This window comes from Hevea brasiliensis, chromosome 5 (assembly GCF_030052815.1).
Source record: "Hevea brasiliensis isolate MT/VB/25A 57/8 chromosome 5, ASM3005281v1, whole genome shotgun sequence".
Taxonomy (NCBI): domain Eukaryota; kingdom Viridiplantae; phylum Streptophyta; class Magnoliopsida; order Malpighiales; family Euphorbiaceae; genus Hevea; species Hevea brasiliensis.
This window is the reverse complement of record NC_079497.1, coordinates 19,034,907-19,058,588: the sequence shown is the minus strand read 5'-3', so window position 1 is coordinate 19,058,588 and position 23,682 is coordinate 19,034,907. Positions and strand designations below refer to the sequence as shown.

Sequence of the window (23,682 nt, the reverse complement as noted above, 5' to 3'; positions counted from 1 at the left end):
TCTGGTCATAATTTAGGTTAGGTTTCTTCATGAAAGTTGTTGGTATATATCTCAACTTGTTGCTGGTAAAATTTCAGGTCAATTGGACCATTCTACACTGAGTTATGGCCAAATGAACAATCACTGTTCATTTAGTCATTCTGCAGAAATAGACTGCAGGTCACCCGGATTGGGGCAAGCTTTTGGTCCACTTGGTTTGGTCTTATGGGCATGGTTTCTTCACCAAAGTTGTGCCATTATGTGTTTAGTTTCATGTTCAATTGGCCTTACACCAATTGAATCTTTAAAATTCAAGTTATGGCTGCCCAAACCTACTGGACTCATGTCCAATTCTGCAGGTCACCATGGGTAGCCTAGCCAAACTCAAATCCCAAGCTACAACTCACTTCAATTCTTCATCATACATAGCCAAATGGTTACTAATTGACCATTTAAAATTTCATTCACCAACACATGAACAAGATCTAAGTTTTTGTGTCCAAACCCTAGCTCAAATTCAAGGTTCACACAACACATGTCAATTAGGCATACTAATCCATTTCAAATTTTTGTCTACACATCAACACCATTTCTAAGCCATCTTAAATCCATCAAAACCATCAACTACCACTCCCATAAAGCTGGCCAAAATTCCATTCTCAATTTCACACATGATTTATCTCAATTTCTTAATTATTTGTTCATATTCAAACTAAGTTTTAAGAAATAAACAAGATTAAGTAATTAACATGCACTAACCTCTTTGGTCTCTTTATAGGCTTGTATAAACCATAGAATTTCTTCACTTTATGATAATCAAACCTTTGCTCTTGATGTGGGGGTTAATTTTTGTGAAGGGTGTTTAGGGTTTTGGGGTGAGATTTGGTGAGTTATAAAGCTTTGGTGGAGCTTTCATGGAGGTTTGGCTATGGGAGAAGAGGGAGATGGCTGGTCCTTAATTTGGTGAAGAAACAGATTGTTTTTCCTTTTTTTGGTGTTATTTATCTTCTTTTATTACTTACTTAAGTGATGCTTTAATGTGATTGGTGGGAATTCCTTTAAATGACATCATATGATGTCAAAATTGACATTTATTCTCATTTTCTTTTCTTTTCTTCTCTACTCATTTTTAATTTAATTTTTAGTAATGTTTATTCACATTTTGTGTCATAATAATTATTTACTTAACTGGACAAGTCGTAATCACCTCTGAAGCGAAATGACCAAAATGCCCTCCGCTTGCTTATCAGTTAAAATTGTTCAGAGATTGAAAAATTTTTCTAAACCTTTTCTTGGCATTTTAATGCCATAGAACCCTCAGTGACTCTCCTCTGGAGTCTCAAAAATTATTTTATGAATTTTCTCCCGGGTCTAGGGCTCCTAGTTGCGAGAACCGCAACATCCCACTGGGTTACCCATCGCTAGGGCACCGGCTCATTTAACTTGGTTGTATTTTATTTCTAAAATTTTTCCTAAATTTTTCTTATTAATATTTGAGTTATTTATGACTCCTCACTCTAGTCTAATTATTTTTTCAGACGTTCTAACTATCCGAACCAACACCGGTCATCGGAATAATAGAATGTACGGAATTGCTACAGGGAGGGTGTTACACCAGGTCTCTATATATATATAAAAAAAAAATTCTACACATGGATTATGTAACACCCTCCCGGTAACCACTCCGTACATTCTACTGCTCGGTGATCGGTCGGTCCTGATACTAGAACGTCCTAAAAATATTTAAATTAAAGTCGGGAATCAAAATTAACTCAAATATTAATAAGAAAATTTAGTAAAAATTTTAGAAATAAAATACAATCGAAATAAACGAGCCGTGCCCAAGCGATGGGTCACCGGAGGGAAGTTTTGCTTCGCAACGAGGAGCCCTAGATCTGGGAAAATTATAAAATAATTTTTGGGACTCCAGAGAAGGGTCATTGAGGTTCCTATGGCATTAGAATGCCAAGAAAATACCTAGAAAAATTTTTCTATCGGTACAGACAATTTTGGCCCGTTAAGTCAAACGGAGGGCATTTTGGTCATTTCGCTTCCGAGGTGATTTTTGGCCGACTTGCCCAGTTGAGTAAATAATTAACATGACATAAAATATAAAGAAATATTACTAGAAATGAAATTTAAAATGAGTAGTGAAGGAAAGGAAAGAAAATGAAGAAAAGATCAATTATGGCATCATGGTGATGTCATTAAGGAGTTGGACCAATCACACTTAAGCCATTGTTTGACTAACTATTAAAAGAGACTAAATAAGACCAAAATAACAAAATTTCAGTAGCCATCTTCCTCACCCAAAACGTTACATTCTCTCCCAAAACCCTATTCTTCCATGGGAGCTTAATGGAAGCTTGAGACAACCCACCAAATCACCATAAAACCTTTAGTCATCTTCACAAAAATTTGCCCTAGCACCTTGCTAAAGCTTTTGGCAGCCAAGAAGAAGAAAGAAAGTGAAGCTTTCTCAAGCTTGGATTGGCATACAACAAGGTTAGTGCACTATATACCTAAAACTCCTTAATTTCATGAATGAGCACTTGAATTTAGTAAGAAAATGTCATTTAAATGAACAAAATTCATGTGTGTGTGTACATGAATTTTTTGGCTGCCCTAGTGGAGAAATAGTAAGGAGTGTTTTTGATGAGCTTGAAGTGAACTAGAATTAAGTTGAAAGTTTATAACATAAGAATAATAATTTGGTATGCTAACTAAGGCATTATGTAGGAAACATAATGTGAAGCTAGGGTTTTGGAGAGTGAAATTTGGTTTTGGCTTATGAAGTGGTAAGTGAACATTATAAGGGTCAATTAGTGACCATTTTAGGTATGTTGACCATAATTAGAACTTAAAAATAGAATGGCAAAGTGAAAGTAAAATTCTGCCCTATGGACAGCAGCATAGGGACTGAAATTTCAGTCCCTTTGCACTGCCATAACTTGGGCAGTGGTAGTCCAATTGAAGTTTAGCCAATTGGACATGAAACTAGGCTTATAATGGCACATTTTTGCTGAAGAAACCATGCCCAAAAGACCAAAGCAATAGGGTCAAAACCCAGCTCCAATCCGGATTCCCTGCACTGAATTCTGCAGAATTTGACCAAATGAACAGTAACTGTTCATTTGGCCATAACTCACTGTAGATTTGGTCAATTGGTCTGAAATTTTTACAGCAATAAGTTAAGACATAGACAAACAACTTTCATGAAGGAACCTACCCCAAATTATGGCCAGAACCCAACCAACCAAGTGACTCAAGTTACTGTTCCTGCACTGTAGATATGGTAAATTTCTGCAGAATGCAATCCGGACAGCTTGGGTTTTGAGCCATATCTGAGCTACAAAACTCCAAATGGAGTGATTCAAAAAAGGAAATTCAACTAGACAGAATAAGGAACAACTTTCATGTTTTACATTTCTTCAAATTCCAATAGTAACAGTGTCCAATGGAACAGTGAAGTAAGGGCACCAAAACTGAAATTTTCTCCTAGTGTGGGTTACAATTTGAAATTGCAGTAACACTTAAAGACAACAAGTATTAAACACAAAATGTGGTATGTTGGGAGTGACAAAGTCAATGTACACAATTTTATTCTATAAGTCAACATGTTTGGTTGACCAATGATGAATAGTGACACCAAAAAGTTGAAATTCACAAATTGAAGAATTTAAAAGTTTCAAATGCCCTAGTATACCTAACAAGATTGGTTTGGATAGTTTGGCATGCCAATAGGGTTCCGTTAGCATTACTGCACATGGCAAAAATGCCATTCTGTGATTTCATGGCTTTTAGCCATTACGCTTTGTATTGAGACTTGGCCTTGTGCACGATATTATTTACGCCTTGTTAGCCGCTGCTGCACACCGAGATACATATGTGACCGATGGTGTGACGGCCCGAGGTACTAGGTACCCAAAGTGCGCTTACCCGTTATCCATCCGATGCCTAGTGTAGGTTACTTGGGGCAACCAAATGAATAAAAGAGACTAAATCTAATGATTTAATTAATATACCAAGACCAAACAAAGAAAGCATACACAGAGTATACACATTTATTTTCGTGCTATTTTCTTCTATTATATAATTCCACCACTAAGCATTATTGCTTAGCGTTGCTTTTGCCACGCGTAGGTACCGGAGATCCCGATCGTGAGCCCAAGAGACCACGCATCGGGTGAGTCTATCCGACGCTTCCGCTGTCCGTGTCACCTCACTACTGCAGCATCGGTAGGGCACTAGGTGTCATTTTGTCATTTTGATATTTTGTACAGCAGATTTGTATTTTCTCATATGTATTTGAACTCATGTAATATATTTTGATGTATATGTAAATTATGAAAATTTTATTTGTTAATGGAAAAGTAGATGTTTACTTGTGATTTACATGCGAACATCACATGTGAATGATGAATGAAAATGGAAATTGAAATGTGGAAATCATGATATTGAATTTGGTGTTGATAATGGATGTTTGAGAAATATTGTTGAGATTTTGGAATATTGGAGTTTGAGATGATGAAATAAAAATATTGGAAGTGTTTTTAACAGTTCAAGAACAGTTTTCTCCATTTTTAGCCAGTACTCACGAATTTTCTTTAAAATTTTCGAACCTTAAATGAATAATACTTTTGATAAATGGCTTAAACAGATTATATTTCATAAATTATATGCAAAAGCATTGTCTAAATTAATTGAGGAATATTAGAGTGTGCGGTACACGGTGGCATTACTTACTCGTATACTGTACACGGTAAGGGGTGTCACATTTAGTGGTATCGAGCACGGTTTAGGCGCTTCGGGCCTAGATTGAGTCCATACCATGCATTGCATTTGTAAGAGTCGAGGTGACACTAACGCAGATCTGCTTGTCTTTGTTAAATAGGATATGGACCCTTCATCGCAAAGGGCGCCGAGGAGGAAGTGGAGAGTCATGCTCCACTGCAGCAATGAGACCGGGGCATGAGAGAATCTGCTCCACCACCAGCAGAGCACCGCTCACCTCCACAGCCATGTTTCAACAAATGGCCGACTTCTTTAGACAGATGGTCGGGCAATGCCAAAGACCACCACCACCACCACCAGCTCCACAGTAGAAATCACACCTGGAAAGGTTAAGAAAATTTGGGGCAGTGGATTTCTATGGTAAGAGAGAAGATGACTCTGTTGCAGCCGAGAATTGGTTGAACAGAACGGGCAGAGTACTAAAACAACTTCACTGCACTCCAGAGCAAAACCCGAAGTCGCCATTTCTTTGCCGCAAGATGATGCCTATGAGTGGTGGGACACGGTTCAGTGAAGTACAAATTAAGTCAGAATTTGGGATTTCTTTCTCTCGAATTCAAGAAGAAGTATGTGGGTATCAGATATTTGGAAGAGAGAAGAAGAGAATTTATTAACCCGAGGCGTAGACAATTGTCATGGTCGAGTATGAGAAGGAGTTTGTTCGAATAAGCCGTTATGGAAGGGAGATAGTCACTAAAGAAGCTGAAAGATGTAAGAGATTTGAAGAGGGACTAAATGATAACATCAAGATCCAGCTCACTGCCTTGGGAATCACAGAATTTACCAAGTTTGTGGAAGCTGCCATAAAGGTTGAAAAAGTGAGAATTAGTGAGTGGACTAGAAGAGAGAGACAGCAGAGGGGACCGGGTCACGAGTTCAGCCGTGCATCGTGGAAGAAGTTCAAGGGTCCTCTGCACAAAGTTCAGCTCACCCACGTGGTCGTGGTCACCTCAGGGGCCCAGCCACGCTTTACCCCTAGGAGAGGTCACCCACACCATCAAGGGGCAGCTCCAGTGGATGGGGTTCAGGGACCACCCCGGCATCTTCTCGCATGTCCACACCGCCAAAGATGGCATAAGGGGGAGTGTTGAGAGTGACTGGTGCTTGCTTTAGATGTGGGTCAACAGAGCATCGCTTGAAAACTGCCCACGCAGAACTACTACAGCTACTCCAACACAAGCGCATGCACCGCCTCCGCACTACGAGAGGTAGAAAATCTGCAAGTCCGAGGTCAGAGGACCATCACAGAGGCTCAGATCCGAGCCGCAGAGAGGCCCGACAGCACCACCCGCAAGAGCCTATGCTATTAGAGCTCGGGAGGAGCAAGATGCCCTGGATGTCATCGTGGGCACGTTCTCCTCTACACTACACTGCATGCATTGGTGGATCCAGATCCACTCACTCATACATCCGCATCAATCTACCCGTAGAAAGGGGGATATCTGGTAGGGAGAGTGACCAAGACATTCGGTCACTAATCCATTGGGTCACAGCAGTGGTAGTGAACAAAGTATACAAGGGTTGCCCGTTGAGGATTCAGTGGGTATGAATTCTTGGCGCACCTAATTGAGTTACCCTTCCATGAGTTTGACGTGATTTTGGGAATGGACTGCTATCACGCCATCGTGCAATAGTTGATTGCAAATTGAAGAGAATTTCTAAAAACTTCAGAGGGTAATGAGATCACGCTTGTGGGGAAAGGATGATTTCTTGTCCAATGTCATCTCACCACAGCTTGCAAGAAGAATGATGAGAAAAGGTCGTGAAGCCTACCTAGCACATGTGGTGGATACTAGGCGTGCTAAGCCAAACCTCGAGTGACATACCCACGTGAGAGACTTCCCGTAAGTATTTCTGAAGAGTTACCCGGTTTGCCACCGTAAAGGGAAGTTGAATTTGCCATTGAGACATCGCGGTACACAAAGACCCATTTCCATTGCTCCTTATAGGATGGCACCCACGGAATTGAGGGAGTTGAAAACTCAATTGCAAGAGTTATTGGATAAGGGGTTCATACGCCCCAGTGTGTCACCATGGGGAGCTCCAGGTTGCTTTGTGAAAAAGAAGGATGGGACTTTGAGGCTTTGTATTGATTACCAGCAGTTGAATAAAGTGACTGTGAAGAACAAATACCCGTTGCCTAGAATTGATGATCTGTTTGATCAGTTGAAGGGAGCAGGAGTATTTTCTAAGATTGATCTCGCATCGTGGTATCATCACCGAGGGTAAAGGATGTAGATGTGCCCAAAATCGCATTCAGACCCTATGGGCATTATGAGTTTCTCGTGATGCCTTTGGCTTAACAAATGCACCAGCAGCATTCATGGACCTTATGAACCGTATCTTCCATCCATACTTAGATCGGTTCGTAGTGGTCTTTATTGATGACATTTTGGTGTATTCCAAGACCAGGGAAGAACATGATGAGCATTTGAGGATTGTTCTGCAAACCTCATGAAAAGGAGTCGTATGCTAAGTTGTCCAAGTGTGACTTTTGGTGAATGAGATTGCATTCCTTGGACACATAGTGTCACCGATGGGATTAGGTGGATCCCAAGAAAATAGAAGCGATGATAGAATGGAAGCCTCCGTAAATACAACCGAGGTCGAAGTTTCTTGGGGTTAGCTGGTATTACAGAGATTTGTGAAGGGATTTTCCTAATAGCCGCTCCAATGACCAAGTTGTTACACAAGAATGTCGATTTGACTGGAATGACAAGTGTCGAGCAGCTTTGAGAAATTGAAGGCTATGTTGACAGAGGCACCGCAGTTAACACACCAAGGTCGTGAAGGACTTTGTGGTCTACAAGTGATGCCTCTCATAATGGGTTAGGATGTGTGTTGATGCAAGAGGGGAAAGTGATCGCCTATGCTTCCGCATACCTAAGGCCACATGAACAAAATTACCCTACCCATGATTTGGAGCTTGCAATTATCTTCGTGATCAAGATATGGAGGCATTACTTGTATGGTGAAAAGTGCTACATATACACGCACCACAAAAGCCCAAATACTTACCAACCTGTATGAGCTCAACCTTAGACAGAGGCGATGGATTGAGTTCTGAAGGATTATGACTGTAATTGACTACCATCCCGGGAAGGCAAATGTAGTTGCTGATGCTTTGAGCGTAAAAATCCATGACAGCCTTTGAGATCATTGAATGCCCGTCATCCTTGGTTCGAGATGGAGCTATTTTGGCCGAGTTGCAAGTGAGGCCAAACTCGCACAAACAGATACTGGATGGGCAAAAGGCAGATGAGAAGCTAATGGCTATTATGAGCAAGATCTCAGAGGGAAAAGCAACTGACTATGAGGTAAAGGCAGATGGGTGTCTGTATTACAAAGGAAGACTGTGTGTACCAGATGATGGGGAATTGAAGACCAGTATTCTAAAAGAGGCACACACTAGTGTATATGCTATGCACCTGTGAAGTACAAAGATGTATCATGACCAAGCTTGATATTGGTGGCACGGTATGAAGAGAGATATAGCCGACTATGTGACTAAATGCTTGACATGTCGCAAGTCAAGGCAGAACATCAAGTTCCATCGGGTTTGCTACACCATACGCATACCGAATGGAAATGGGATCGGTCACCATGGATTTTGTAAGTGGTTTGCCTCTCACCCGTAAGAAACACGATGCAAAGATGGGTGATAGTTGATAGATTGACCAAGTCAGCACACTTTCTGCCAGTTAGGTCTGAGTACTCAATTGAGAGGTTAGCAGAATTGTATATTAGTGAGATAGTTAGACTGCATGGAATCCCACTTTCCATCATATCTGATCGAGACCCAAGGTTTACATCGTGATTTTGGAAGAAGTTGCATGAATCTTGGGTACACAACTCCATTTCAAGATCGCTTTCCATCCTCAGACGGATGGGCAATCGGAAAGAATAATCCAGATCCTTGAGGATATGCTGAGGAGTTGTGTCATTGAGTTTGAGGGAAGTTGGGATCGATACCTCCCATCGGCACTCAGATACAACAATAGCTACTGTGCTAGCATCCAAATGGCCCCATATGAAGCACTATATGGAAGAAAATGTAGAACTCAGCAGGCCTGGACTGAATTGGGTGAAGATAAATCGTAGGGCTGCACTGTGAAACAGATCAAGAGAAGGTAAAGATAATCACGCTAACTTGAAGGTTGCCTGCATGCATGTAAATCTTATGCCGACCAAGAGAAAAGAAATAGAATATGTGGTTGGCGACAAAGTGTTCCTCAAGGTGTCACCGTGAAAGAAAGTGTTGAGGTTTGGAAGGAAGGGTAAGTTGAGCCCTAGGTTCATTGGCCCATATGAAGTCATTGAACGTGTGGGTCCAGTGGCCTATAGGCTAGCTTTACCACCGAGTGGACAAGATCCACAATGTGTTCCACGTGTCCATGCTCAGAGATACCGCTCGATCCTTCACATGTCATCTCCAGAGAAGAAATTGAAATACAGTGGATTTGACATATGAAGAAGAATCTCTACGGATCCTCGGCTCTGAAGTAAAAGAATTGAGGAACAAGCGATTCCATCGTGAAAGTGCTTTGGAGGCACCACAACACCGAGGAGGCAACTTGGGAAAGTGAAGAAACGATGAGGCAACAGCTCTCAACTGCTTAGGACGTAAATTTCGAGGACGAAATTTAAATTAGAGGGGAAGAGTTGTAACACCCTCCGGTAACCACTCCGTACATTCTCATCGTTCGGTGATCGGTCATCCCGACAGCTAGAACGTCCGAAAAATATTTAAATTAAAGTCGGAATCAAAATTAACTCAAATATTAATAAGAAAAATTTAGTAAAAATTTTAGAAATAAAATACAATCGAAATAAACGAGCCTGCCCAAGCGATGGGTCACCGGAGGGAAGTTTCTGCTTCGCAAAGAGGAGCCCTAGACCCGGGGGAAAAATTATAAAATAATTTTTGGGACTCCAGAGAAGGGTCATTGAGGTTCCTATGGCATTAGAATGCCAAGAAAATACCTAGAAAAATTTTTCTATCGGTACAGACAATTTTGGCCCGTTAAGTCAAACGGAGGGCATTTTGGTCATTTCGCCTTCCGAGGTGATTTTTGGCCGACTTGCCCAGTTGAGTAAATAATTAACATGACATAAAATATAAAGAAATATTACTAGAAATGAAATTTAAAATGAGTAGTGAAGGAAAGGAAAGAAAATGAAGAAAAAGATCAATTATGGCATCATGGTGATGTCATTAAGGGAGTTGGACCAATCACACTTAAGCCATTGTTTGACTAACTATTAAAAGAGACTAAATAAGACCAAAATAACAAAATTTCAGTAGCCATCTTCCTCACCCAAAAACGTTACATTCTCTCCCAAAACCCTATTCTTCCATGGGAGCTTAATGGAAGCTTGAGACAACCCACCAAATCACCATAAAACCTTTAGTCATCTTCACAAAAATTTGCCCTAGCACCTTGCTAAAGCTTTTGGCAGCCAAGAAGAAGAAAGAAAGTGAAGCTTTCTCAAGCTTGGATTGGCATACAACAAGGTTAGTGCACTATATACCTAAAACTCCTTAATTTCATGAATGAGCACTTGAATTTAGTAAGAAAATGTCATTTAAATGAACAAAATTCATGTGTGTGTGTACATGAATTTTTTTGGCTGCCCTAGTGGAGAAATAGTAAGGAGTGTTTTTGATGAGCTTGAAGTGAACTAGAATTAAGTTGAAAGTTTATAACATAAGAATAATAATTTGGTATGCTAACTAAGGCATTATGTAGGAAACATAATGTGAAGCTAGGGTTTTGGAGAGTGAAATTTGGTTTTGGCTTATGAAGTGGTAAGTGAACATTATAAGGGTCAATTAGTGACCATTTTAGGTATGTTGACCATAATTAGAACTTAAAAATAGAATGGCAAAGTGAAAGTAAAATTCTGCCCTATGGACAGCAGCATAGGGACTGAAATTTCAGTCCCTTTGCACTGCCATAACTTGGGCAGTGGTAGTCCAATTGAAGTTTAGCCAATTGGACATGAAACTAGGCTTATAATGGCACATTTTTGCTGAAGAAACCATGCCCAAAAGACCAAAGCAAAAGGGTCAAAACCCAGCTCCAATCCGGATTCCCTGCACTGAATTCTGCAGAATTTGACCAAATGAACAGTAACTGTTCATTTGGCCATAACTCACTGTAGATTTGGTCAATTGGTCTGAAATTTTTACAGCAATAAGTTAAGACATAGACAAACAACTTTCATGAAGGAACCTACCCCAAATTATGGCCAGAACCCAACCAACCAAGTGACTCAAGTTACTGTTCCTGCACTGTAGATATGGTAAATTTCTGCAGAATGCAATCCGGACAGCTTGGGTTTTTGAGCCATATCTGGAGCTACAAAACTCCAAATGGAGTGATTCAAAAAAGGAAATTCAACTAGACAAAATAAGGAACAACTTTCATGTTTTACATTTCTTCAAATTCCAATAGTAACAGTGTCCAATGGAACAGTGAAGTAAGGGCACCAAAACTGAAATTTTCTGCTAGTGTGGGTTGCACTTTGAAATTGCAAAAACACTTAATGCCAACAAGTTTTAAACACCAAATGTGGTATGTTGGGAGTGCCAAAGTTGATGTACACATTTTTATGCTAAAAGTCAACATTTTTGGTTGACCAATGATGAATAGTGACACCAAAAAAGTTGAAATTCACAAATTGAAGAATTTAAAAGTTTCAAATGCCCTAGTATACCTAACAAGATTGGTTTGGATAGTTTGGCATGCCAATAGGGTTCCGTTAGCAGTACTGCACATGGCAAAAATGCCATTCTGTGATTTCATGGCTTTTAGCCATTCTGGCTTTGTATTGAGACTTGGCCTTGTGCCTGATATTATTTACAGCTTGTTAGCTGTTCTGTTGCACACCGGGAGATACATATGTGACCGATGGTGTGACGGCCCGAGGTACTAGGTACCCAGTGCCAGTTTACCCGTTATCCAGTCCAGTCGTCTAGTGTAGGTTACTTGGGGCAACCAAATGAATAAAAGTGAATAAAGCTAATGATTTAATGAATATACCAAGACCAAACAAAGAAAGCATACACATTGTATACACATTTATTTTCTTGCTATTTTCTTCTATTATATAATTGCACCACTAAGCATTATTGCTTAGCGTTGCTTTTGCCACGCGTAGGTACCGGAGATCCCGATCGTGAGCCCGTGAGACCACAGATCGGGTGAGTCTATCCGACGCTTCGCTGTCCGTGTCACCTCACTACCTGCAGTGCATCGGTAGGGCACTAGGTGTCATTTTGTCATTTTGATATTTTGTAGCAGATTTGTATTTTCTCATATGTATTTGAACTCATGTAATATATTTTGATGTATATGTAAATTATGAAAATTGTATTTGTTAATGGAAAAGTAGATGTTTACTTGTGATTTACATGCGAACATCACATGTGAATGATGAATGAAAATGGAAATTGAAATGTGGAAATCATGATATTGAATTTGGTGTTGATAATGGATGTTTGAGAAATATTGTTGAGATTTTGGGATATTGGAGTTTGAGATGATGAAATAAAAATATTGGAAGTGTTTTTAACAGTTCAAGAACGGTTTTCTCCATTTTTAGCCAGATTCACTGGATTTTCTTTAAAATTTTCGGAACCTTAAATGAATAATACTTTTGATAAATGGCTTAAACAGAGTATATTTCATAAATTATATGCAAAAGCATTGTCTAAATTAATTGAGGAATATTAGAGTGTGCTTAAGACACTGTGTGGCATTACTTACTCTGCATATCAGACACGGGTAAGGGGTGTCACAGATTACCTATTTTTAAATGATATTAAAAATTTATAATGGACATGATAAGACAAGATAGGGTGCTTCGGCACCGAATGTGGCACTTCTTGCTCGGCTATACAGTAGACGGGTAAGGGGCGTCACATTTAGTGGTATCAGAGCAGAGGTTTAGGCAGTCCTAGACCTAGATAGTTAGAAATAGATAGAGTGCATTATATGCATGGGCCTTTAAATAGAGTCGAGGTGATAATAATGCAGATCTGTTCTTTGTTTGTTTTATAGTATCGATGGCATCTGATTTTTCAGAGCACAGACCTCCAGGACAGATAGAGGAGGAGGTAGAGAGTCACGCACCCACACCTGCTCCTAGTAGGGAGCGAGGCAGTAGAGTCGAGTCATCCTATGGTACTGCAGGGAGAGCACAGCAGGCCTTCCTCGAACAGATTACTCAGCTACTCCATTAGGTCACCAGAGCTATACCTCAGCGATAGCCACCACCACCACCACCTGTACAGCCACCACCACCCCCACAGCTGCAACCTGTACACAGATCCCTACTAGAGAGACTACAGAAGTATGGGGCAGTTGACTTCAGGGGTAAGAAGGATGATGATCTAGCCACAGCAGAGTATTGGTTGGAGAGGACAGAGAGGTATTGCAGCAGTTGCACTGCACCCCAGAGTAGCAGTTGGAGTGTGCTCTGTCACTGCTACAGGAGGATGCATATAGATGGTGAGTGACAGTATCGAGAGTGGTACAGCCTGAACAGATCACCTGGGAGTTCTTTTTGTCTGAGTTCAGAAAGAAATACATCAGCCATGTATACTTGGAGGCCAGAAGGAGAGAATTCCTAGCACTGAGACTGAGGCAGCTTATAGTCTCCAAATATGAGCGAGAATTCGTGAGACTTAACGGATATACATTAGAGTTAATGCCCACAGAAACTGATAAATGCAGAAGGTTTGAGGACGGACTGAATGACTACATCAGGTTGATAATCACATCTCATCACTTCACAGACTTATCCTAGTCGGTAGCATCAGCCCTTGATGTGGAGAGAGTAAGAAATGAAGAGCAGTCTAGAAAGGATAGGCAATATAAGAGGGGTTCTAGATCTGGTCAGTCTAGTTCAGCAGACACGGGTAGTAAGAGCCCTAAGGAGTCTCAGGGTCAAACTCAAGGTCGAGGTAAGAAGCAGAGATCCCGATTTGCCCCAAGGAGAGGAGGAGGGTAGTCTGGTGCATCAATGGGTAGTTCTCCGGGTGCAGCTGCACGGGGATCAGCCCCATCTCCAGCTTGTACACATTATGGGAGACCCCACAGAGGAGAATGTCGATTAATGACTAGTGAGTGTTTCAGATGTGGGTCTACGAATCACTTCCTAAAGGATTGTCCACGGAGGAATGCTAGTGTTCCCACTGTTCCACCCCAGACAGAGAGACCTACCCCGGTAGCATAAAGGGGTAGAAGACCTGCAAGGCCTGATACAGTTGGTACATCACAGAGGCCTACTGCAGAAATAGTTTAGAGACAGGAGACTAGAGTAGCACTTCGTGCTTATGCTATGAGCGCTCGGAGATGAGCCAGAGCCAGCTGATGTCATAAGGGGTACTTTCTCACTTTATGATCTATCTGTATGTGCATTAATTGATCCTGGTTCCACACATTCTTATGTGTGCATTACACCACCTATTGGTAAAGGGGTATAGGTAGAGGAGTTAGAGGAGGACATACAAGTTACAAATCCTTGAGGCCATAGTGTTATGGTGAAAAAGGTCTATAAGGGTTATCCTCTGAGGATATAGGGTTATGAGTTTTCAGCTAACTTGATTGAGCTACCATTCCATGAGTTTGATGTGATATTGGGAATGGATTGGTTATCACGTCATCAAGCAATGATAGATTGTTGGCTAAAGAGGATGTCACTACAAACAGCAGAAGGGGATGAGATTTCAATTGTGTGTGAAGGAACGGGTTGTCTTTCTACTATCATATCAGCCACAGCAGCCAGAAGAATGATAAGAAAGGGCTGTGAGGCTTTCTTAGCACATGTGGTTGACACCAGGAAGACTAGCCCAAGCATACAGGAGATCCCCAAAGTATGTGAATTTTCAGATATATTTGCTGAAGAGTTGCTAGGTTTGCCACCTGATAGAGAAGTGGAGTTTGTTATAGAGGTTATGCCGAGTACTACACTAATTTCCATTGCTCCATGCAGGATGGCACCCACTGAACTGAGAGAGTTGAAGGTTCAGTTACAGGAGCTACTAAATAAGGGCTTTATATGCCCTAGTGAGTCACCCTGTGGAGCATCGGTGCTATTTGTGAAGAAGAAGGATGGTACACTTCGGCTATGTATAGACTACCGGCAGCTGAATAAGGTGACTGTGAAAAATAAATAACCTTTACCTCGGGTAGATGGTCTGTTTGATCAGCTGAGGGGAGTCAGAGTATTCTCCAAGATAGATCTCAAATCAGGCTATCACCAGTTGAGAGTGAAGGAGACAGATGTTCCTAAAACTGTTTCAGGACTCGGTATGGACACTATGAGTTTCAAGTGATGCCATTTGGGCTGATGAATGCACCAGCAGCTTTGATGGACCTAATGAACCGTATCTTTCATCCTTAGATCAATTCGTCGTGGTTTTTATATATGATATTCTAGTGTATTCTAAGAACTAGGAGGAGCATGATGAACACCTGAGAGTAGTACTACAGACACTGCAGGAAAAGCAGTTGTATGCCAAGTTGTCCAAGTGTGACTTCTGGTTGGATGAGATATCCTTCCTTGGACACATTGTATCAGCAGATAGGATCAGGGTAGATCCCAAGAAGATTAAAGCAATAGTTGAATGGAAGGCTCCCAGAAATGTAACAGAGGTCTGAAGCTTTTTGGGGTTAGCTAGGTACTATAGGAGATTTGTAAAGGGATTCTCCCTTATAGTAGCCCCACTGACTAAACTGCTACATAAGAATGTTAAGTTTGACTGGAATGATAAATGTTAAACCAGTTTCGAGAAGCTGAAGGCTATGCTTACAGAAGCTCCAGTGTTGACCCAGCCAGAGTCAGAGAAAGACTATGTGATCCACATTGATGCCTCTCACATTGGGCTTGGGTGTGTTCTGATCCAGGAAGGAAAAGTAGTTGCCTATGCTTCCAGAAAGCTAAGGCCACATGAAAAGAATTACCCAACTCATGATCTGGAATTGGCAGCAATAATATTTGCATTGAAGATATAGAGGCATTACTTATATGGTGAGAAATGCTACATATATACGGATCACAAGAGTCTAAAGTATTTGCCAACCCAGAAGGAACTCAATCTAAGATAGAGGAGATGGATTGAATTCCTTAAAGATTATGACTGTGTGATCAACTACCATCCTGAGAAGGCAAATGTAGTGGCTGATGCACTGAGCAAAAAGTCCATGATGGCTTTGAGAGCACTGAATGCTTGGTTGTCTTTAGCACAGGGTGGGGAAATTTTAGCTGAGTTACTTGTAAAGCCAAGCTTGTTACAGCAAATACAATAAGCACAACTAAGGGATGAAAATTTGCTAACTATTATGGGCAGAACTCAAGAGGAGAAGGAGACTGATTATGAGTTAAAAGGAGATGGGTGTCTATATTATAAAGGTAGAATATGTGTATCAGGAGATTAGGAACTAAAAAAGAATATCTTGAAAGAGGCACACAGTAGCTTCCATGCTATGCACCCAAGAAGTACTAAGATGTATCAAGACTTAAAAACACATTATTGGTGGCATGGAATGAAGAAAGAGATTGGTGATTTTGTGACCAGATGTTTGACATGCCAGCAAGTTAAGGCTGAGCATCAGGATCCATCAGAGTTGTTGCAACCTATATCCATACCAGAGTGGAAATGGGATCGCATCACCATGGATTTTATCACTGGGCTACCATTGATACAGAAGAAGCATGATACTATATGGGTGATTGTGGATAGATTGACTAAGTCAGCTCACTTCCTACCAGTTAGAGCCAACTACTCACTGGAGAGGTTAGCAGAGATGTACATAGATGATATAGTCCGGCTACATGGAGTTCCAACATCGATCATATCTGACTGAGACCTGAGATTTACTTTGAGGTTTTGGAAGAGACTATAGGAGTCTTTAGGTACTTAACTGTACTTTAGTATGGCTTTTCATCCACAGATGGATGGACAGTCAGAAAGGGTGATTCAGGTAACCCTTAGAACTTAATGAATTGTTGTAATTGTTAAGGAATTATAACAATAACTTGACACTAATGACATGAATGATATGGTATGATAGGTATTGGAGGATATGTTAAGAAGTTGCATCATTGATTTTGAAAGAAGTTGGGAGAAATATCTTCCTTTGGTAGAGTTTGCTTATAATAACAGCTACCAAGCCAGCATAAAAATAGCTCCATATGAAGCATTGTATGAGAAGAGATGCAAGACTCCCTTATATTGGACAGAAATGGAGGAAGAGAAGGTAGTGCGCCCATACTTGGTGAGTCAGACTAAGGAAAAAGTGAAACTCATCAAAGATAATTTGAAAGCCGCCTCAGACAGACAGAAGTCATATGCCGACCTGAGGAGAAAGGATATAGAGTACGAGGTTGGCAATAAGGTTTTTCTCAAGGTATCACCTTGGAAGAAAGTGCTAAGATTTGGTAAGAAGGGTAAGTTAAGCCCTAGGTTTATTGGTCCATACGATGTCATTGAATGTGTAGGTCCAGTAGCCTACAGGCTAGCTTTACCACCTGAGCTGGACAAGATTCACAATGTATTCCATGTGTCGATGCTCAGGAGATACAGATCAGATCCTTCACATGTCATTTCCGCAGAAGAGATAATTGTACAACCTAATTTGACTTATAAAGAAGAACCAGTTAGAATCTTGGCACGGGAAGTGAAAGATCTCAGAAACAAGAGGATCCCACTTGTGAAAGTATTGTGGAGACACCATAACACAGAAGAAGCGACATGAGAGAACGAGAAGGCGATGAGGCAACAATTCCCTCAGTTCTTCACATCAGGTAAATTTCGAGGACGAAATTTTTATTTAGAGGGAAAGAATTGTAACGCCCTCACCGTAGGTAGTCCGTACATTCTACTGTTCCGATGACTAATGTATGTTCGAGCAGTAAGAATGTCTGAAACTACAGTTAAACTATAGTGAGGAGACATAAATTGATGGAATAGATGTAAAGAAAATTTAATAAAATATAGGAAATAATTTTAGGACCAAATTAAAGGTTTATTTAGGTAAAAATGACATTAAAGATATTAAAGAAAATTTAGAGAAAACAAAATAAAATAAAATTTAAGAGAATTTATTAATTGGTGCAAAAAAAAAATAATAACCCGATGAGCACCACGAAGGGCCTTTTGGTCATTTTACCCCTAGAGGTGAATTTTGACCTAAATGTCAAATTAAAATTTTGAGAGAATAAAATAATTATCATAAATTAAACTATATAAATTGAATTAGGAAAATGAGAAGAGAAAGAAGAAGAAAAGAAAAGAAAAGAAAAGAAAAAGGGCTTATGACATTATAAAAAATTAATATATATATATATATATATATATATATATATATATATATATATATATAAGACACAAGAGACAAAACCCCACCAACCCAAGTCTTCTTCTTCCTCTCACTCCTCCATGGCCGAAATTCCAAGCTCTCTCTCTCTCCCTCCATTTTTCTTTCTTGAAGCTTGATTTCCCAAGCTTCCTCCACATAAAACCTTAACCTCTCTTCACTAAAAATCATCCCTACACCATAAGGAAGCTATTGGTAGTCATAAGAAGAAGGAAACTTGAAGTTTTGGGAAGTTACAAGTTGGGTCACAAGAGGTAAGTGCAAGATACCACTCCCTCTCTTCTTTAAATCTTGTAAGAATGATGAGATGGGTGAGTATCACATGAAAATGAAAATAAATGATAAGAAATTGAAGAACCCTAATTTCAGCAGCCATGGAATTCTTTGGGGTTTGATGCTTTTAAATGATGAAAATTGGTTTCATGAGGATGTTTAATAAGTTGATATGATTAGGAGTTTGAATGTGTTGTGTTTGTATAAATTGGATAATTAATGGGTGTCGAATCCAACAGAAATCACCAATTATGAAATATTTACTGCAGTAAGTGATAAATCCAAGTCAACCCTAGAGAATGAATTATTAAATTTTGTGCACTTGTGTAATGGAAAAGAAACAAAGGTTGGGGGGGGGGGGTTAATTCGCAATCCAAAGAAGAAATCAAAAATCCAAAATTAAGATCTAAAATTAAATAAGAAACTCTCAAATTAAACAAACTTCAGTTCAAGGTAATTCGCATTCTAATGCATTGATTTGATCATAGACAAAAGAAATATAATTTTCTCTTATTGAATACTTAATGTAGATTTACCAAACAGCGAGGTAAACCCCTGACTTCCCTATACTCATCAATTCGAGCCCAACACTCCTGTTGACTCTAATTATTAATTGAATTGGTATTAAACAATCCTCATCAAATTAATAACTGCTTTAAGAATAGGAAGTAGTTAAGCTGAACAACAATTTATGAAGTATAAGTCATTTAATTCACCCTATTATTTCCTTAGGTTATTATCGAAAACTGGGATCATAATCAATAAAACCTAATTGCTACTCATATTCAGTCCTACACAATAATTACGAATTATGAAGATGAACTAGCAATTGATCAAATCAAACAATTAACTAATAGGCCTTTTTAGCAAATCATTCAATAGATCAAAAACAATGAAATCAAAAAAAAATAGATATTCAAAAAGGTATAAATTAAATTAAAAACCTGGTTTCACAAATTATGCAAAAGAACTTAAATCCCTTGAATTGAATTAAAAACTTAGCCACTCATGTTCATGGCTTACAGAAAAATAAAGGAAAAATAAAGAAGAAATCTAAAAAAAAGAGAATGGAGAATGAAGGTGTTTTTTAGGTCGAGAAGCTGCTGAATGGTTATGTTTTAGCTGCTTCCCAAAGACATATTTATAATAAAAAACCTAATCCCAAAGATAGGAACCAAACTAGGAAAAGTTTTGAAATTCAAAAGACAGATTTTCAGCCTGCATTCACATCTCTGAAATCAAGGCCGATTTTCAGTAACTTCCTTTTCGAATCTGTCACTGCCCTCTTCAGGAAAGTTGTAGCTCTATTTCTTAGCTTTCTAACGGGTACTCATTTGACTAAATCCGAGGTCTACAGCCTAAGTTATGGCCCAAAAACTGAGACTGGTTCTGACAGATAGTCCAGCCCATAGTGATGACTTCATTGCCATTTTTCACAATTAAAATGGCCTCATCTCACGTCTAGCCCTTCATAGAAGTTGTAGCGGTAGCTCTTAAGGTTCAATTGGGCTTGGGCTTGCTTCATTTGGAGGTCTAAAACTAAATAAATACTAAAACTAGTCGTGACACATCAAGTCTGGTCTTTTGCAATAGATCCATAGCTCATTTTGTTAACCTTGGAGACTGATTTGGGCTTTAGTCCCTCTTTATCATTTGTAGTGCTCTATCTTAGCTTTTCAATGGATTAAATAGCACTCAATTTGGAGATCTACAACTTTAGAAACACCTAAAAAATATAGCAAAGGTCAAATGCTGAAAATTTCTCCATTTAACACAAATATTCCAACAACTATCTAAACACATGCCTAAATGATAAATATACTTTAGTCAAATGAATTATGCATAAAAACATACTAGAAACACTAAATGCGATGGGAGTAAAATTAATAAATTATGCACTTATCAAATTCCCCCACACTTTTTCCATGCTTGTCCTCAAGCATGACTTAAACTCTCAATCAACTCCACTTAGAAGTTCCTTAACTTCACCCTATCACAACATTCTCTAACAAAAGATTAAAAGTTTGAAAGAAGAGGCAAGTAAGGTAATAACTATCACAACAAATTCCATCAACACCATACCAATATATCAATAATTTTTTAACACAAAACAAAAGGTTTGAAATCAATTAAGCTCACACAATTAAAGTTCCATAAAATTTTAAGTCAATACACACCAAAACACAAGGCTAATTTATCAAGGCACAACAATTATAACTCTTTGCAAATCTTAGGGGAGATAGAAATGCCCTTTTTTTATATATTTGAAATTGGTACTTCTCTCTTGTCACAGTTAGTTTTTTTTTTTTTTTTTTCAACCGTCACCTTCAGAAAAGTACCTTGCTCATATCCTAACTAGCTTTTGGCCTGAGAATCGACATGGGGTTCATGAAGACCCTTGGTTAGTTTGCTTAACTAAAATAGCAGAGCAATTTTCAAGTTCAATCTTTTATTTCCCCCAATTTATGCATCTACATATTATAAAGTGCCCTGATAGATTAAACAAAGTTCTGAAATATGCATGACACTAGTTTAAAGCACACATAACTAATCATTTCACATTAAATCAAGCCTAAATGATTTGTGCAAGAAAAAATTGCTCTATGATATGGAGAAGAGGGAAAATCCATCATTAAAGTTACTATTATCTTGCCTAAAATCTCAAAAATTCAATCTAAAATAGAAAAGTCATTTCAAGGACAAAGCACTTCTCTCTGAGAGTTAATATAGAATCATGAATCAAGCTTATAAGAACAATTTTTTTTTAAACAATTAAAAAGATTGCAGCAACAAATTTCTCCTCTCCCACACTTAAAACTTACATTGTCCCCAATGTAAAGCCCAAATGCAAAAGAAAAGAAAAAATGCTAGAAAATAAAATAAAATAAGGAAAAGAAAATAAATCTGATTGTGGCTAACAAGCCACCCATGGGTTGCCTCCAAAGAAGTGCTTTTGTTTATCGTCGTTAGCTCGACATGGCAAAGCTCCTTAATCCACTGAATGCTCCTGAAACCCCTCATAAAATGGCTCGAGTTCATGACTGTTGACCTTGAACACTTTGTTAGTTCCTAAAATTTGAATTTCAATTGTACCATAAGGAACCACATTAGTAATAACAAAGGGTCCAATCCAACAAGAACGCAACTTACTAGGCATTAGCTTCAATCTGGAATTATACAATAATCACAAATAACTTTCTTAGTTTGTCATGGAATGCCTTTGCCTTTTCTTTATAGATCCTAAAATTCTCATAAGCCTTAAGGCGAATTTCCTCTAATTCATGCAAATGTGATTTTCTTTCTAACTCATCCTCCATGCTTAACTCAAAAACATCCTGCACAAATGTATCAACAACATCAATAGAAAAAACAGAAAAGACAAAATGATCATCAGCAGGATACTTCATGGAATCAAAGATATTAAATTGGGCAGTCTCTCCATCAAACTCCATAGTTAAGGTACCCTAATCCACATCAATTTTTATATTGGCAGTTTTTAGGAAAGGTCTTCCAAACAAAATCAAAGCTGACTTTGATGAAAGAGCACTATCATCCATATCCAGAATGTAAAAATCTACAGGAAAAATCAATTCTCCAACCTGCACCAACATATCCTCAACTACTCCAAATGGGTAAGCACTAGAACGATCAGCTAACTAAACAATAACACTGGTTTCTTTCAAAGGACCCAAATTTAAAGTTTGAAAAACTAAATTTGACATAACATTAATAGATGCTCCTAAATCTGCCATTGCACTTTCAAATCTAGAATCACCTATTTTGCAGGGAATAGAAAACGAACCTGGATCCCTACACTTAGGGGGTAATTTTTTTCTGAATTAATGCTGACACATTTTTCCCCACACTGATCTTCTCATTATTCCTCAACTTGCGCTTTATAGTGCATAATTCCTTAAGGAATTTAGCATACCTGGGGATTTGTTTGATCTCATTAAGTAAAGGTATATTGACCTCTACTTCCTGAAGGTCTCCAAAATTTCTTTCGCTTGTTCTTCTTTCTTCATCTTAGCCAACCTACAAGGGAATGGAGGAAGAACAGAATTATTAACCTTATTCAAGTTAGGTTCAGTATTTACCTCAACTTCAGGAACTTCAGACTCTTTTTCTCCTTGCTTCTTCTTTTTCGTTGACTCATGTGGAGTCTGATTATCAACTTCCTTCCCACTCCGCAACAGTATAGCACTCGCATTTTCTCTAGGGTTCATGACTATTTGTGATGGAAGCCTTCCAGAACCTTGAGCTTCCAGCTTACTCACAGATGAGGCTAACTGACCAATATGCCTCTCTATGTTTTGAATGCTATTTCTAGTCTCTTGTTGAAACTGTTGAGTATTATTAGCCAAAGCCTTAACAATTTCATCAAGTGACATACCTTGATTTGAGGAAGGTGGAGGTGATTATTCACTTGTGGTCTTTACTGCTGGTATCGATTTTGCACTGGTTGATTCCCATAACTCAAATTGGGATGATCTCGCCATCCTGGATTATAAGTATTAGAAAAGGGATCATACCTGCGTTGTGGCTGTGCATAATGTCCTACTACATTAGCATGTTGCATTGATTCATCCTCTTGTAACGCAGGACACATGTCAGTAGCATGACCCGAACACGAACAAATTCCACATACCTTAATAGTTTGCATGTTCCCTGCAGCCAATTGCCTCACCAAAGAAGTTAAATCAGAAATCTATTTCTCAAGGTTAGATGTACTTACCTCATTAACCTTCTTAGGTGCATGATCCATTCTTATTGCAAACTGCTAAGAGTTTGCTGCCATGTTAGTAATTAGCCTCCTTGCTTCATCTGGTGTCTTGTCAACCAAAGCTCCTCCACTGGTAGCATCTATCATATTGCGGTCCATTAGTAGAAATCCCTCATAGAAATAATGAATCAACAGCTACTCACTTATTTGATGATGGGGACAGCTTGCACACAGTTTCTTAAATTGCTCCCAGTACTCATATAAGCTCTCTCCATTGTACTGTCGGATCTCACAAATTTCTTTTCTTATATTGGCAACATGGGAAGCAGGAAAATACTTCTCCAAAAATATCTGCTTTATCCCATTCCATGAGTTGATAAATTCGGAAGGAAGGTAATACAATCAATCCTTAGCTGCGCCTTCCAGTGAGAAAGGGAAAGCTTGAAGCTTGATTTGATCCTCTAAAACTCCTTGAGGTTTCATGCTGGAACACTCAACATGAAATTCTTTTAAATGCTTATGTGG

At 39.1% G+C, this 23,682-nt stretch overlaps 1 non-coding gene across 1 annotated transcript; it reads left to right on the top strand.

Moving 5' to 3' along the window:
* The first annotated feature begins 23,362 nt into the window (after nucleotides 1–23,362).
* Nucleotides 23,363–23,469, top strand: LOC131180303 (small nucleolar RNA R71). The gene has a single exon (XR_009149079.1). It is a non-coding gene; the product is annotated as a small nucleolar RNA R71 (small nucleolar RNA).
* Nucleotides 23,470–23,682: the final 213 nt, after the last annotated feature.